General features: G+C 34.7%; 1 protein-coding gene across 1 annotated transcript in view; it reads right to left on the reverse strand.

The window, feature by feature from the left end:
• Positions 1–16,160, reverse strand: part of LOC135078170 (UDP-glucosyltransferase 2) — a 69,699-nt gene extending 53,539 nt beyond the window's left edge. The window contains exon 1 of the mRNA XM_063972752.1: positions 16,076–16,160. The gene's annotated coding sequence lies outside the window, so the exon portion shown is untranslated. The remainder of the gene's footprint in view (positions 1–16,075) is intronic.
• Positions 16,161–16,589: the final 429 nt, after the last annotated feature.

Genomic DNA, 16,589 nt, shown 5'->3' on the forward strand with positions numbered 1-16,589 from the left:
AAAGCTGTAGCACCACTGTGCGTCGAGTATTTGAGATCTAAAATTCATCGACGATTCATACATTTTTTGTTCAAAATCAAAAATGTCGGCCAATAAAAAAAAAAGTGCTGTATTCTGACAGAATACGTCCGCCTTAGCATTTGTTACTATGACACCAAAGCTGTAGCACCACTGTGCGTCGTAGTATTTGAGATCAAAGTCAGTCGTTTCATATATTTTTAGAACTCAAATACTACGATGCACAGTGGTGCTACAGCTTTGGTGCCATAGTAATAAATGCTAAGGCGGACGTATTCTATCAGAATACAGCACTTTTATTTTTTGGCCGGCACTTTTGATTTTGGACCAAAATGGATGATGTCCTTTGGTTATATTAAGTGTCAGAACGAACTTTACTGGTTCAACCTGCTAAAGCTTAGCTAAGTTTAGCGTTCAAAGCTGCGTTCCTTGGTTCTTGAGTTACATTACGATCCTTCACCTTTTGGGGGTTTGTCTATAATATTTAGAGTGACATAAAGTCTAAATTACTTTAGGGAATTGTGTGATTTTATGTAAGATTCACACTCTTGCAAGCGTTATGACTTTGTTTACAAACACATTCTCCGTATTATGACAAGGAACATTTTACGGTTCCCGAATGTCCCAGTTTGGATTCATGGATAACACGTACATTGGAAAAATAACATTGGACCATAAAACATAAGTGTTTTGGTTTTATTCGCAAATACAAGTTATGCCATCTGAACTTATTATTGATGTGTTTTGGTCTCGTGTTATGCAGCCACTGATATAGTCCAGTCAATAAAGCATTATAGATGGAAAACTGTAGAACACAATTTCTGACTTCAGGACTTTATTTAGACTAGTTAGGAGGTGAACATAGCAAAAGTCCCCGCCCTTAGCCCTTGAGCCGGCGGGGAGAGGGGGGTTTAAAGGTGCCACTTTTCGGTTTTTCGCTTAATCCTCGGAAACTATGCGTCCTAGTGATATGACTACTATGAAACAAAAAAAGCATATTCAATTTGCTTCAGGTGAGATAGTCAAGTTTTTCTATAAATTGTATATTTTTCGCGGCATCTTCTCTAGAAGGTCTGTAATATTGAAAATTTTATGTTTGTCTTACATGTTCCCATCAGGAGAAAATCGACTAAATCAACATTGAGCAATCATTCTAGACATGCGGGAGCATGTTAAGCCCAGTTCCAGGGAGGGGACTGCACCGTGCTTATATTTAGACGAACCACTTTGAGCCACTATTGACTCCTCATCACTCAAAAACTACTGTGCATTAACACTTCAAATTTGGCTCATGTGTTGAGACTTGCAAGATATACATCAGCTTCAAATTTCTTAAATATGCCTCAAACGGTTCTTTAGGTATTGACGTCCAAAAATCTACATGTCTGACCTATAGACCAAATTCTAACCACTTCCAGATGACCTCGAAGGTTCAAATTTGGCATCCAGAAAGGTAGTTATGTAAATACAAAGGAACAAATAAAAAACCAGTAAATTTTAACATTTCACAGGTGATAGATAGATTTTAGTGTTCTAAATGTCGATTTTTGAACGTCAATACCTAAATAACCGTTTGAGGTATATTTATGAAATTTTAAGCTGATGTATATCTTGCAAGTCTCAATACATGAGCCAAATTTGAAGTGTTAATGCACAGTAGTTTTTGAATGATAAGGAGTCAAAAGTGGCTCCAATAGGTTCGTCTAAATATACGCACGGTGCAGTCCCCTCCCTGGAACTAGGCTTTACATGCTCCCGTATGTCTATAGTGTTTGCTCAATTTTGATTTAGTCGATTTTCTCCTGATAGGAACATCTAAGACAAAAATAAAATTTCCAATTTTACAGACCTTCTAGAGCAGATGCCGCAAAAACTATACAAGATATAAAACAACTTGACGGTCTCGACTGTAGCAAATTGAATAAGCTTTTTTTGGTTCATAGTAGTCATGTCACTAAGACGCATAGTTTCCGAGGATTAAGAGAAAAACCGAAAAGTGGTACCTTTAAACCCCCCTTTCCCCGCCGGCTCAAGGGCTAAGGGCGGGGACTTTTGCTATGTTCACCACCTAACTAGGCTAAATAAAGTCCTGAGGTCATAAATTGTGTTCCATGGATTTCTCTCTACACCGTCGTTAAGGCATTCATTGACTGGACTAATAGCCAATAAAACAAAATAGGTACTGCAATAAAATTTTGAAAAATACGATGTTTGTTTTTTATTTACCTTTATTTCATAAAAGGTTTAAAAACAAAAGGCGACAGTGAAATGAATTTAAAAAAATCACTCTAATACCTACCTAATCAACGCTCTGCTGCATTGGCAATGTCAAATCAATCTCTAAAGTTATTTATTTAATTATACATTTTATTGAACTGTTTTAAAATTCATATTTATAAGAAATTACTTTTGCTTCCTTTCTAAATTAAATAAATAACTCTTGATTGGACACTACGAGTACTTATTAAGCTATTAATGATTTCAGCGCTATTTCTTAATTTCATCAAATACTTAAGTATGTATGTACCTAAACAGGTACAAATTTACCAATACTCATTTATTATATTTTGAACCAATTAGCGGTCGATCAAAATACTCGATGAAATAATTGGTGAAGAAATAAACGCAAATATATTTTAGCGAAAATTACTTTAAAATAGCAAAATTAAACTCTAAACAATAACAAGTTAAAACGGTCAAGGATTATCAAGATGGCCTCAAGATTCACTTTCCATAAAACAGCATCATTATGATGTCATAAATTACTTATCATCAAGATAATGACTCAAAATCAGCTTTATTGAATCGAATCCAATTATTTTTAAATGATATTAATAATATGATTAAAATGTTAAAATAAGTTTGTGCTGATTGAAACGTTCCAATAATCATGAGTTACTACTATTCCTCATTATTATCGTACCTACAATACCTAATCAAATCAAATCAAAAATGTACGAGTAGGGAGTTGTTATTGTAACGAAGTATTTACAGATATTAAATGGATATTACTAGAAAGTAATGTAGGTAATCATGATTAATGTACTTGGAACCTATTTATTTCTAAATGCCAGTTCCATTGACTCCAAATAGGTAATATAGAACTTATGTCAAAATCAGTGCATTAATAATATTAGTCATTATCAATTTAAAAATAGCTGTTATAAATAAAGAAACTGTCTACACTCTAAAATACTCTAAATATAGAAGAGTGACGCAACTCTAAAAAGACGTCGATGTACGAATACAATAGTTGCATCTTACATAACCTGCTTTAAAAATACCGACGTGGACATTAGAAAGGACAAATATAATTGCATTGAAAAGACTCAAACGACTGAATGAATGGATTCACTTGAGAGCGCATCAAACGGAATAGTTGCACTGCAAAATTGCTTTTATTTTGAAAGTGTTAAAGGCGAGCTTTAGGTGTTTATTAATATCTTATGAATTTATCTCACAATTCAGCCTAAAAAATAATTGAGATCAAAAAAGTAAAGAATTATTTAAAAGTAATAAGAAAATGGAATGGCTGGAAGACGTAGCGTGGGCAGGCCTCCTACTAAGTGGACCGACGATCTGGTAAAGGTCGCGGGAAGAGCCTGGATGCGGGCAGCGCAGGACCGTTCATTATGGAAAACCTTGGGGGAGGCCTTTGTCCAGCAGTGGACGTCATTTGGCTGAAACGAATAATAAGAAAATAGGAAATGCTTATTCCTTCCTACGAATTTTGGTAACAAAACAATTGATAGAGGAAACAAGTCTTAAGAAGGAAGCCAAATCAAAGTACTTAATTAGAAGGATAGAGGCATTAACATTGTGTCGCGTGGTGCACGTGTGTGCACGTATCATTCATAAAACTGGCCGGCGCGTACGCACGTCTCTACATAGAGAAAAACAAAAGAAACTAGTTCAGCCGGGCTAGGATGCGCGCCGAAAATTTTGTTCGGTGATTTTAGATGACAAATGTATGGGCTTATCTATAAAATGGTGTGATAAATATTATCGCGGCGCACATCCTAGGCCTTAATTCGCGCCCCATGCCAGTACTGGATGTCTTATGGAAAAAAATAGAAGGTATAATTTACAGACATCCTAGTTATAATGTCAAGGGATTTTTAAGTGTTTAAAATCAACCACAAGTCCGCAAATCTCGCGTGATGCACAATACTTAGCCTTGGTGAATTACATAATTGCAGCCGTTTCTGAGTATACTATGGAAAACTTAAATCCGGCCCATTAGTACTAAAACAATAGAATAAATTCGGGAAATTATTAAACAGACATAATACTTAAGTATGATAGTTTGATTGAATGATTCAGCTTTGTGGTAAAAGATTTTCAATAATGATTATATGGCTAAAAGGATTCTACCAAGATGGTCCCTTTTAACTGTATAGGCTTATAGAAAGTGTGTTTATTTAAAGTAAATACCATTTTCCTATTCTAAAGATTTCCCGAAGTAGGTAGGTCTAGGTATACAGGATCAATCACGATTAATTAATTTTGCCTATTTTTCTATTGTTTCATTCACATTAACTTCAAAATAAATACACCTAAATAAGAATATCATTACCAACGTCGTTTATCTGACAGGCAAACCTCCATTTTAGCTGTACCGTCAGCAGCTTAATAAGACAATTTTATTACCCTTCAACTTTTAGGGCGCTATAAAATAAAAGTTTCTGCAGACCTCAGATTATAAGGTGACCTAGACCTAGTGCCTAACTTATAATAGAGTTAGTTGAACTAGGGTCTACCTCGACCCCAAGGCTCAAAATTATATGAGACCTACAAAAGGCCTTATGAGTGTGAAACTTACAAGCTAAATTAGCTAGTGGTCTATGAAAAGTTTAAGTTAATGGTCTGTCTAGAGTCTAGATTCTAGACCATAAGGCTCAAATGCGACTTACAAATGATAGTAGGTGTAATTAACTGTTGGTATCTAAACCAAAATAAATAAAGTAAAATTTGAGTGAAAAAAAAAGAACAAACTAGCCTGTAGCTCGAATTACAATAATTAATCTGTAATCAGAGTAAACATGAAAAGTTTTAGACTTCTACGAAGCGGAGCTTGCTCAATAATCTAGATTTAACCTAATTTAGCGTAATATCTGATAGTCTGGCTTGTTACAAGTGCTGTTACAAGGCTCTGGAAGTGGGCTTTCCGTGTATTAATACTTATGACTTTCGCAATCTGGGACCAATAAGACCGACTGAACGCTAGACATTGTGTGTTTTATTATATCCACATTATTAGATTATATTATATTATTAGATAAAGTTAATTAATGTCGTTGACGTGAATAGAGCTGGAGAGAAGTGAGTCTACATGTAATGAAATTAACAGATAAAAAGCTCTACAAACCATATTTTTGTATCTCGTTCGTAAAACTCACGTTAGAATTAGAATTATTTCTTACGTTTTGTTAAGCTTGAAAGTTCATTTTTAATGTACAATGCTATTTGATTGATAACCTTTTCTTAATGGCCACCCATCCAAATTCTGAAAGGCGTGACTCGTTTTAGATATGGTATATTATACTCGTATTTCTGCAGAGCATTACATACTATTTCAGTTAGCATTTTATTACCAATTCCAGGAAAAATAAATAATAAAAGTACCTACATAAATAAATGTGATCTTGCTGACTCTACCCGGGAACTTTGATTTGACTCCAGCCTTTGTTAAGCTATTACTCTGAAAAGGCTTACAGTTTTACAAGTTGAGCAAGGATTGTTTTGTCAGGGTTGAAATCTATTAAACTTAAGGAGCTATTCAAATTGCATTTCAAAGTTAGACGGACGTCTTGATTAAGCTACTGTAACATTGCACTTAGTGTATTTAAAACTTGTCAGAAAGCTACATTTAGGCTGGGTTGCACCATCTTACTTTGACTGTAACAAACGTCACAAATCTGTCAATCTCCATACAAAAATCACCGGTTATCGTTATAGTTACGGTCAAAGTTTGGTGGTGCAACTCAGCCTTAGTAATGAACATTTTACTGTGCGTCAAACTTTGGTTGCGGACAAAAGAGAAAACATAATACGATACTTAAATGCTTTTTTGACATTATGATATATAACACCTAAAAAAATACACACAAAATGTTTTATTGTGACCTGGCTTAGTGGCCTAAGCCTAGTGGTTGTATACCGGACTATGACAAAGGACGTAGGATCAACTCTTCACGCAATGTTTACAAAGTCTATTTGCAAGTTTACAAAAAAGAGTATTTAACGCCCGTATTCACAAACATTCGGCTTTTACCCGTGGTCCCCCCAACATGTCCCCCTGGTGGGTCCACGGGTAATTTTTTTTATCCGTTGTCCCACCGTTCTGAACAGTGTTTGCCAGTGGGTCTACGGGTAATTTATTTTAACCATGGTCCCACCGCACTAAGTGGCAAACATTGCTTGTCACCTAGGTATCTATAATATATTAAAAAAATCTATAATTAATATAGAAAATAATTATAGGTAGGTACGGCACCATAATATCTTTATAATATCTTCACATCACACACTTAGTGCGGTGGGACCATGGTTAAAATGGGGACATGTTGGGGGGACCACGGGTAAAAGCCGCAAACATTAGGTACTATGAGGAATCACAGTGCGCATGGACGCACAGGGTGAGACATGAACCAATCACAGAGCTCTATTTAACGCTGTGCGTCGTTGAATACGGGCGTAAGAGTTCCAAGCTTTACTTGGCTGAGTTGCACCATCTTACTATAACTTCTAACTTATCCATCAAACTCCATACAAAAAGCATCGGTTGTCGTTAGTTAGGGTGCCTTAGCTTTCTATGATCTAGGTAGCTTAGTGTAAGTTAAATATTCCAACGATTAATTGAGTGGGGATCGAACCCGCTACTTCTGTCATATAGTCGGATTCACTAACCACTAGGCCCGGAGGATTATTATTCAAGAGTGTCAAGGTCGCTAAGATGGCTTTCATGAGGACTTACGAACTGCAAGACATTTATGACATGGAGAGGTGTGATTTACACAGCAAGATTACGGGGTTTTACTTTAAGCTCGCGTTAAGTTAAAGTTACGATGTATTGTTTAGATTTTTTGACGTCAATTTCAGAACAATGCTTGAGTAGGTACTCATATCTATCTTGTAAGTAGGTACAATCTTTAACAGGTCGTATCATATGAAATTAAAACGTCTACTGCTGGATAAGGACCTCTCCACCAAGGATTTCTACAACGATCAGTCCTGCGCTGCCTGCGTCCAGGTGTTTCCTACCTTCACCAGATTGTCGTGTTTGTAATTTAAAAGTAGCAGATTGTACTCAACCCCAAGGACTTGGATTCGATTCTCAGATTGTTTAGTTATGGTGTAAATCTAAGGCTAGGTTTCACCATCTTACTTTAACTTTGACAAACGTCAAAAGTGTGTCAAAATCCATATAAAAAGCACCGGTTATCCTCAAAGTTACGGTCAAAGCTGGGTGGTGCAACCCAGCCTAACGGTTTTTACAATCTTACGGTGACATAATGAAACATTGCAAAAATCAAAATTTTGGAGATTTTAAATCTCTACTTTCTCAATTAGATTATTTTAAAATGAAAGCTTGGAATAATCAAAATTGGGAACTTTTACTTATGTTTATTTAGTAGCAAATCTGAGACCTTTACATCATTCTATCAACATCGAATTATCGTTCTCTCTATCATTAAGGGAATTTAATGTATTTTCTTAAAAGCTCATAAGTTACTTTACAAAACAGACGCATACTCTATAGCTAATAATGTCGCATGCCGTAACATCTAAACTGGAATCAGGCTGTTGCGTAACCAATAACGGCCAACTCCACGGTTCCTACTAAACCTGTTCGCTTCCTGCGTTTCTAGGGTAGTAGTGTGGGCACCAACCGGTTAACTGATTCATCTAAGAGGCGACCAAAGAAAGAGTTTTTTTCCATTCGTTTCTAAACATTACCGCGGGAATAAAGTGACATAAGTGACAAAAACGGAAGACCATGCTCTTTGGCTTTCCTTTAGCGGAGGGAAAGCACTTTAACTAACTGAAATGATGACACCAGTATCCAGTAAGCAGAGTCATTCTTAATACCTACTTGCCTTCTAAAGGTTCGACTAAACTAACGCGTGCAGCCTCCGTGCAAGATGGCGCTGGCGATCAAACGCGTACGCAGGCTGCACGGGTCGGTTTGACCGAACCTTAACCCTTTCAGCCCAGCCGAACACAATTGTGACGTTACTTTAAAGATAAATTTTGGCGGTATTTTAAGACGTAAGTGATCGGGCCCACAGCCGCACAATTGTGACGGATATGCTCTATCTATTGGTGTGAGTAAGATAGCCAGCAAGCGCCGCGAAATTCAAATTAAAACGGGTTCATTTTGCCGTTGTTGTTGTTTAGGGTATCGCTGCGTGTAAGTGATTCTAATTACATTAAAATTATGCCATTGCTATGTTATTATTGTGATTTATAGTTAATTATGAACTGTTTTACGTAACAGTGAATAAATTTGTTTGTATTTTTGGTTAATTCTCAAGAAAAAGTGTCACAGAAGTATAAAGTCACAATTGTATCACTGCGGGCCCAACTACATACTACATTGCAATGGCTAGATCATTTTTTTTTCCTTAATTACGATACAATTGGGGAGTTACTGGAACAGTAAGATATGGAAGATGTTCATGAGGCATGTGTGCAAGATTAGAAGATTCTTACTCTTCCAAGAATGATGCTCCACTCTCATCTTTGAGGGCAACCCCCAATCAAAATGACGGCAAATGGATAAAAGAAAAGATTTCGTGGCAAGACTACTAGTCAAGCTCAAGATAATTAAAGTAATGAACAGCCCAAATCATTAGCGGAGTACTTAGAAATTTATTTTAATGCCGATCTGTTTGTAATGTCTGCTATCGCTGCTGAGCAATATTAAATGGCCGAAAAAGGCCAGCAAATGAAATCGCAATGTAGATCTAATGAAATCAAAATAATCTCTGGGGTTCATGGGACTATGAATTGCATTAAATGCCCTCGAATCAATTTTTTTTGTATTGTGACTTTGAATGAGTTGGGCCCACGATGATACAATTGTACGCCCCCTGAAAAACCATGAAAACAACATAGTACCACTGAAAATGTTCAATTTTCATTTTCTCTGATCCCCAAAGATAATGAATATCGAGTTTTTTTATTACTACCTTGTTTAGTTTCGTCGTGGGTCTGAAAGGGTTATGAGAAATGCCACACGGGTATTGACGTTGCGGTGCGATGCGGTGCCGTAACGTCTACGTCCGTGTGGCATCTTTCTGAACTGAACTTGTAGGGTGTTAAATTAGTAAATTAATTCGTAGATATTCATAGTTCGACATAAGCACATCCGTGACTCCAGGTTTAATGTGCTCAGTGGGTTTCAAACTTGCAACAGCTGGCACAGTTCGATATTTGTACCTGAATACTATCAGTCAGCCGTCACCACTAAGGCTGAGTTGCGCCACCTAACTTTGACCATAATTATTTACCGGTGCTTTTTGTATGGATTTTGACAGATTGTTGACGTTTGTCAAAATTAAAGCAATATGTTGCAACCCAGCCTAAGTAGGTATATTTCAATAATACAAAGGATTTTACAGCAAACTTTAGTATCAAAATTCACGTAGAATCGGCAAACTTAAACTGGGTAAAAGTGCGGACATTAATTAATAACAGGCCTTGTTAAAATTTCAACTTGCGTTACAGAATACATAATGCGTAAAACAATTTATAAGTTAAAATAATAACGCTCTATTTAGTAAGTGATGTAAAACCTGACTCCGTTATTCATATTAAAATATTTTTCAGTAGGCTTTTATAAATTACTTTTAATTAAATTTCTCGTAAAATTCATCGCTGACGGAAAAACAAATTGAATTTTTCCCGTTCGTTAACGCCAATTATCATATTTATGTATTCACAAAATGTAGGTAGGTATGTATTATTAATATCTCTAGGTATTTAAGTCAAGCTAAATAAAACCGTTTAAAAATAACCTAACCTAAAATAACCCTATATTATTAAATCACTTACAAATATTACCCAATGAGATTGCATCGTATGCTGTAACCTGCATAGTAGAACTATTAGATAATACCGTACAGCAGAGTACGTATAAAGGGTATCGCCAATTTGTCCTTAAAGTGATGACGATAGAGTTTAAATTGAGTAATAAGTATCTTTTCCTTTTTAGTGACGATTGTCCAAGGAAAGGACTCCAATGTTAAATGTAGTTCAGTCAAAGTTATAACAAAAACTTTCGTATAAAATGTACTTAAGTGTCAAAAATCCTTATCAAACTTTCATATTTATTTATAGAAAGATTTATTTCAAATCTACGTTCAAGCAGCTAGAACTACTTGAACTAGTTTATTTACAAACAAAACAATAACAAATATTAAATAACGAGCAATATTTTTAAATCAATCAACCAAGCAGAACAACGTCACTCAATTAAAATACAATAAGTGCAGAACAAATAAAATAGGCCTCACGCCAGCAATAATAATTAAATAACAACATATTATATATTAAATGTAAAATAAATTGGCTGAAGCTTGTTGTAATTTAAAAAATATAATTGAGTAGCTTTTGCCCGCGGCTTCGCCTGCGTGAATAACTGCGCCTGCGCGTCCCATTATCAAAAACAAGAATAAAATATACCGATGTTTCTCCTTGAATCTCAAACTTCATCTAAATCAGTTCAGCGTTTAAAGCGTGAAAAAGTAACTGACAGACAGAGTTACTTACAGAAGAATTTACCTCAATTATTTACAAGTATGTGAAATATCATAATGACATCACCGCTCGCAATGCGAATCTGCGGAGAGTTTTCAAAATGTAAAACCTGTCATAGCTGTGTTATGAATGTGTTAGTATGGAAAGTTATGTAAATCCTTGTGTTTGCTTTAACATACTGACCCTAAAGATATCATGGTAATGAGGCTTGGGTAACTGCCGGTATTTTGATGCCGAGGTAAACTAACTAAAAACTTTGACTAGTAGGCGTCTTGAGTTCTAATAATAACGCTAAGTATAGACTACGACACGTTTTGGGTGTTATGTATTATGTACTTGGTTCATTGGTTGTAATTAAATTTTAACTCTTGACCACTATTTTGACTGACCGTTTTCACCATCAATCCCTAATTTTTTATTGTATATGGTAACAAATAACAGGAATTTTGTTTTGAAATGGGTCACTTAAAAATTAGGAATTGATGGTGAATGAGTCTTCCAAAATTGATACCATTACCACGGTAATACTATCATACAGTATTGTAACTTCATATAAACGGACGAAACGCGAGCTTTCCTTCGAAATTCAAATCTCGGTATGCGCTCGACATGCAAAAGTCGGGGGTGTCGCGAATGTGCCACAGTAATAAACGGACGATGTGTTGTTTTTTAATCAGTAAGCGTTCTTTTTTTTTAATAAAAATAATTACAAGTACCTATTTATACAGGGTGTTAGGTAAATGGGTTTATAAGCCGAAACTAGTCCATGTTAACATTAAATGTTAACATGGACTAATTTTCATCTATACTTATAATAAATCTGTAGAGAGGTCAATTCTGTACATGAAATATATTTTCAAAATAACTATCAGGGGATGATAAGTGATCGATACTGATGCCAAAAATGCAATCAGTAAAATTTTTGTCTGTCTGTCTGTCTGTCTGTCTGTCCGTCTGTATGTTCCTTATAGAAACAAAAACTACTCGACAGATTTTAACGAAACTTGGTACAATTATTCTTCATACTCCTGGGCAGGTTAAAGCATACTTAGGAATTCCCACGGGAACGGGAATTAGCGTGAAAATCCTTTTGTATGAAAAATCTAAACCGCTTAAGTTAGACGCTTGAAATATAGCATGTAGGTACCTTAGTAAACTTAAAGCTTAGTTACAACAGGATATTGCAAAATTCCCACGGGAACGGGAGTTAGCGGGAAAAAACATTTGTATGAAAAAATCTAAACCGCGTAAGATAGATGAAGGGAGTAAAACGGGATCCACGCGTACGAAGTCGCGGGCGGCCGCTAGTACAAAATAAAATTTATAAAATCAGATTTGTATGAAAATTAAAATTATTAAAATGATGATATCAATTTTCTGACTTCACCATACCATTTATATGCACATGTTAACATGGGCTAGTGTCGGCTTATAAACCCATTTACCTAACACCCTGTATAATGATCAAGCATTTTGTACGCCAAATTTATAAAATTTGTTACTAAATCTTAACACAAATATATTTTTTTAATTAAATCTACTAATCACAAAACAACAAATGTATTTTTATCCTATTTCATTTAAGAAGTATTTTGTTTGTTAAAATAAAATAAAAATTACAAACACAAAATAAATTTACAAAACTAGATAGAAATTCTAAGTAGGCAGATGTAAAGAAAATCGGGTCTGCAGGTGGGCAGCCCTATCGCATGTTGTCATACGGTGACGTTCCGCGCGGCTGTTGACATTTATTTCAAAAATATGGCCGAGTTGGAATACTGTATAGATAGTATTACCGTGCCATTACTAACGCTATTATCGACTGATGTAAAATACGTAGGGTTGGGAATAGTAGAACAATATGAATTCGCACACACTTAATTTCTGTCCATATTACGAAATAAGTCCCTAGAACTTGAGGGCTTGAGGGTTTAGGAAACTTTTTATAACTTTGCCTAAACCGCAGTACTTACCACGTCTACGTAATACTTAGTACCTACGTACTTACTTTTCTTGTGGTCGAGAGCGCTTAACGTAGGTACTGACCTCAATCTTTTTCAAACATAATAATTATGTAACTTTTCTAATACTAATATTATTTTGTTTGAAAACTTTTACCATTTCATTGTTGATATCCAAAACTAAATATGACGTCAAATGTTTACAAATCTTGTTGCATACATCTAATTCATCGTAGACAACCTGGTTTAGATTCAAATCGATACGAGGAACCAATTTGTTTGTTTGTGGGAAAGTTCGGAGGTGGTTATGCATCATTTGAGATCTCTTGAATAATGCAATCGGCTCCACGTTCGAACTCCATCGAAGGTACACATTACACATCATGGGAGAACTTTACACATACATTACATAAAGTATGTAAGAGGAGTTCCATGAACTTTAACTAAGTGCATTCGTTTCGGTTAATTTGTCAATTGAAGGGTACAGGGGCAAAACAAGAAATGTCACAAAAACAAAAAGCTACGTAATGAACATTTAAATTTTTTATAGTTTAAAATATTTTTATGTGTCACTAATATAAATACATATGACTATTACTTGTTTTTACGCTTTTTGTATAATCTATAATATAAAAATGAATCGCAAAATGTGTTGGTAAGCGCATAACTCAACAACGCCTGGACCAATTTTACCAATTCTTTTTTTTAAATGTTTGTTGAAGTCCAAGGATGGTTTTTACAGCGAGAAAAGTTTGAATAATTTCCGGGTAAACCCTAAAAAACTCGAAACTTCACCCCTAAGGGTAAAACGGGGTCCACGCGTACGAAGTCGCGGGCGGCCGCTAGTTTCAAATAAAAATACGCGGGAAATCGAAAATATTGCCATCAAAAATATACTTTTGAATTTTAGGGACATTCCTTGTTTTGCCCCTGTACCTTTCAGTTATGAAAAGATAAAACTCTGCATATCATATTTTACAATTTATTTTAGTTCATCATTTTGAGTCTATCACTTTCTATTTTTAAATAAAAGAAACCTATTCTTGTTCTTATTGTTCTTAATTCTTTAATCTAACCAACTTTAATGAAGAGGTTCTCAATTCGGTTGGTAATATTTTTGGTAGGAAAATGCGTGGAAAGTCCGACTTTGAAGTAAGGAACTTGAAATAAAAAATGTCTGATTGCTACCGCCATGCTTCCCAAACATGTGTATTGTGTATCCTCGTATTAATTAAGTAGTTAGCCATTTTCATATTGGATTGGATATCATTATTGCCAAACTGACTGCTCATTGTTAATTAAGTGAAAAAGTTATTTAATTCATTGCTTGACCCTTATCCTAACTCTGGATTAAGTATTCTCACTAATTAAGTACCTATGTAAGGTAATGTAAATTATGTAGGTTTGTTTTAAGTACCTAAGTACTTACTGATTATCATTACCACACCACTTTAGGACCGCGATACTAAAATCTTTATAAGATTTATGGACGGGCCGCCCCCTTACCGTATAATTCTCATAAGGAAAACACATAAATTATGTATATCGCTAATATTATTTTTAATGAACTAAATACAAAATTGCTTATTACTTGAACTACGGTAAAACTGCACCTTTCGACCTCATTTACCTTGAGAACGTCGTTATACTTTTATGAAGGTACTTGGTTAAGTAAATGATTTATTTTTAGTTCCAATTCAATTATATTTTATTTATAAATTCGATTTATATTATAGAAGAGCTTGAAAAATTACAAAGGATAATAATAACAACGTAGAGCTAATTGATTAAGTACAGTTCTTGAAGTGCTACAAATCACAAAAAAAAAACATAAAACACCCTATTAGCCTACCCTAATGCCGTATTGTCTGGCAATGGGTATTCTATTTGGTACATACAAGTATTCTATAACTTTATTACTATTAATTGTTCAGCTCGTAATAATACCGAACTTTAAAACCAAAAATGGTTCTCTGAAGACACCTCTCACAATCAAAGTTTAAGCAAAAAGAAGTTTTTGCGAAATGCTGATACTATTTCTTTCGTTAGCATTTTTGCAAGTTTCAATATCGCAAAGGGCAAACGTAAGAGATCCAATTTCCAAAGAAAAATATAAGTATTTTATTTATAAATTTATTTGCTTGTCACATACAGGTGGTAAAAATAAATAAGAATAAGTACTTTGCACACATGACACCCCGTGGGGGCACCGCATAACCAACAAAGAGGGCTTTTAGTGTATTTTAATACAACATTTAGCTTTACTTTTTTTTAAACTAAGTAATATTAAAAAAGCTTTGGTTGTGATTTTGTCAAAATATGGAATAAAACGTTAGTTTATGTTTTGGGTTATCTCAGAAACGACGTCAATACGAAAACACAAATTAACTTTCTTATTGCACTAATAAACTAATAATTACCTATATTTTTTATCATTCTTTGATTGAGTTTGAAAAGTAGGTAGTTAATTAGGAAAAACATTTTCCCGCCTAATTCCCAGCTTTAAAACGTTTTGATAAAAAATATATTATTTCCAAAAACTCTACACTCACTTACCTGCATTGGTCCTTTTACGTCACGGAAACAATACTCGAAAGCGCGATATTACTACTTACTAGCTTCGACTTGCATTTTAATATCACCTTTCCTATTACACAACGAATTTTAAAATGTTTTGAAGATGTTAAAATGAATATTGTGAAAAGTTGTTCGTGATGGTTTTTTTCCCTACAACCTTAATATTATAACTAAGACTCGTTACTATGTCACCACTTATTTTCTGTGTCGTTCTTATAAGAATATTATTTCAAGTAGTAGGTAGTTATTTAGTTATCAATTAAAAATCCCTATCCTAATATAAAATGTTTATACACTTGCAGTTACTATAATGTATAGCTTTACCAATGCTAACTAACAGAAGAAAAACCTTAGTTAAAAATGTATTTTGCATTTTTGTGTGTCTCCAGAATAAAACTGAAAGATAAAAATGAATTTATTGATTGCAGAATAATTTTTTATTTTTAGTCAGTTCCAGTTAATTCGTTTACTAACAAGCTAACAAGATGTCCTAACCGTTTCAGACACGACTGGGTCAAATCTCGATTTAGGCAACCTAAGTTGAAACCTAGTTCTTACTTAATTCCTTGGGTAACTTTGACTAATTGATTTTATACTTTTAATTCCTAAACTTTTTTTGCAATCAAACAACGCCAATTAATTAAGTAATTGGTTACTGAAAAAAGAAACCGACTGATCAACAAATCCTGGCAATAGAAAACCTTTTTTCATAATAAAAAAAACCAATCGTCAGTTGTTTCAAAAAAACAACTCACAATCAACACTGCGCGAAATCCATTCAAAGCGTTCGAAATTCGAATTGGCGCCGCGGCGTGCGCGTGCGCCGTTCGCGATGCTGCGACTAAGCTCCCTACCACTCTTCCTACTACCACCTGGGTCCTAGGTGGTGAGGTAACGTTCAATTGTGACTGGTGGCGGAAAAAAATACTATATTGTTCCACCGATTACCAGAGTCAGGGATTTTACCGTTAAATGTATTTAGTGTCATAAAATTAAGTCCAAACCAATTAAATGATCGTGCCTTAAGATGAAAAATCTTCTAACACTTTAAAAACAGTTTGAAACAATTTATCGGAATAATCAGTAGTTATAGATGAAACGGTGGACATTTCAAGGTTCATTAAGCGCAATTTTATTTTTACAAACAATGCTGAAGGGCTGAAAAAAATTAAGTAATATTCAATTCTTTTGAGAAAGTAGAGCAGTCCAATAAGAATTTACGTTCACGTGGTAACTCTATTAACACTGTATACGAATAGGTACTTACCT

Source organism: Ostrinia nubilalis, chromosome 14 (assembly GCF_963855985.1).
Source record: "Ostrinia nubilalis chromosome 14, ilOstNubi1.1, whole genome shotgun sequence".
NCBI lineage: Eukaryota > Metazoa > Arthropoda > Insecta > Lepidoptera > Crambidae > Ostrinia > Ostrinia nubilalis.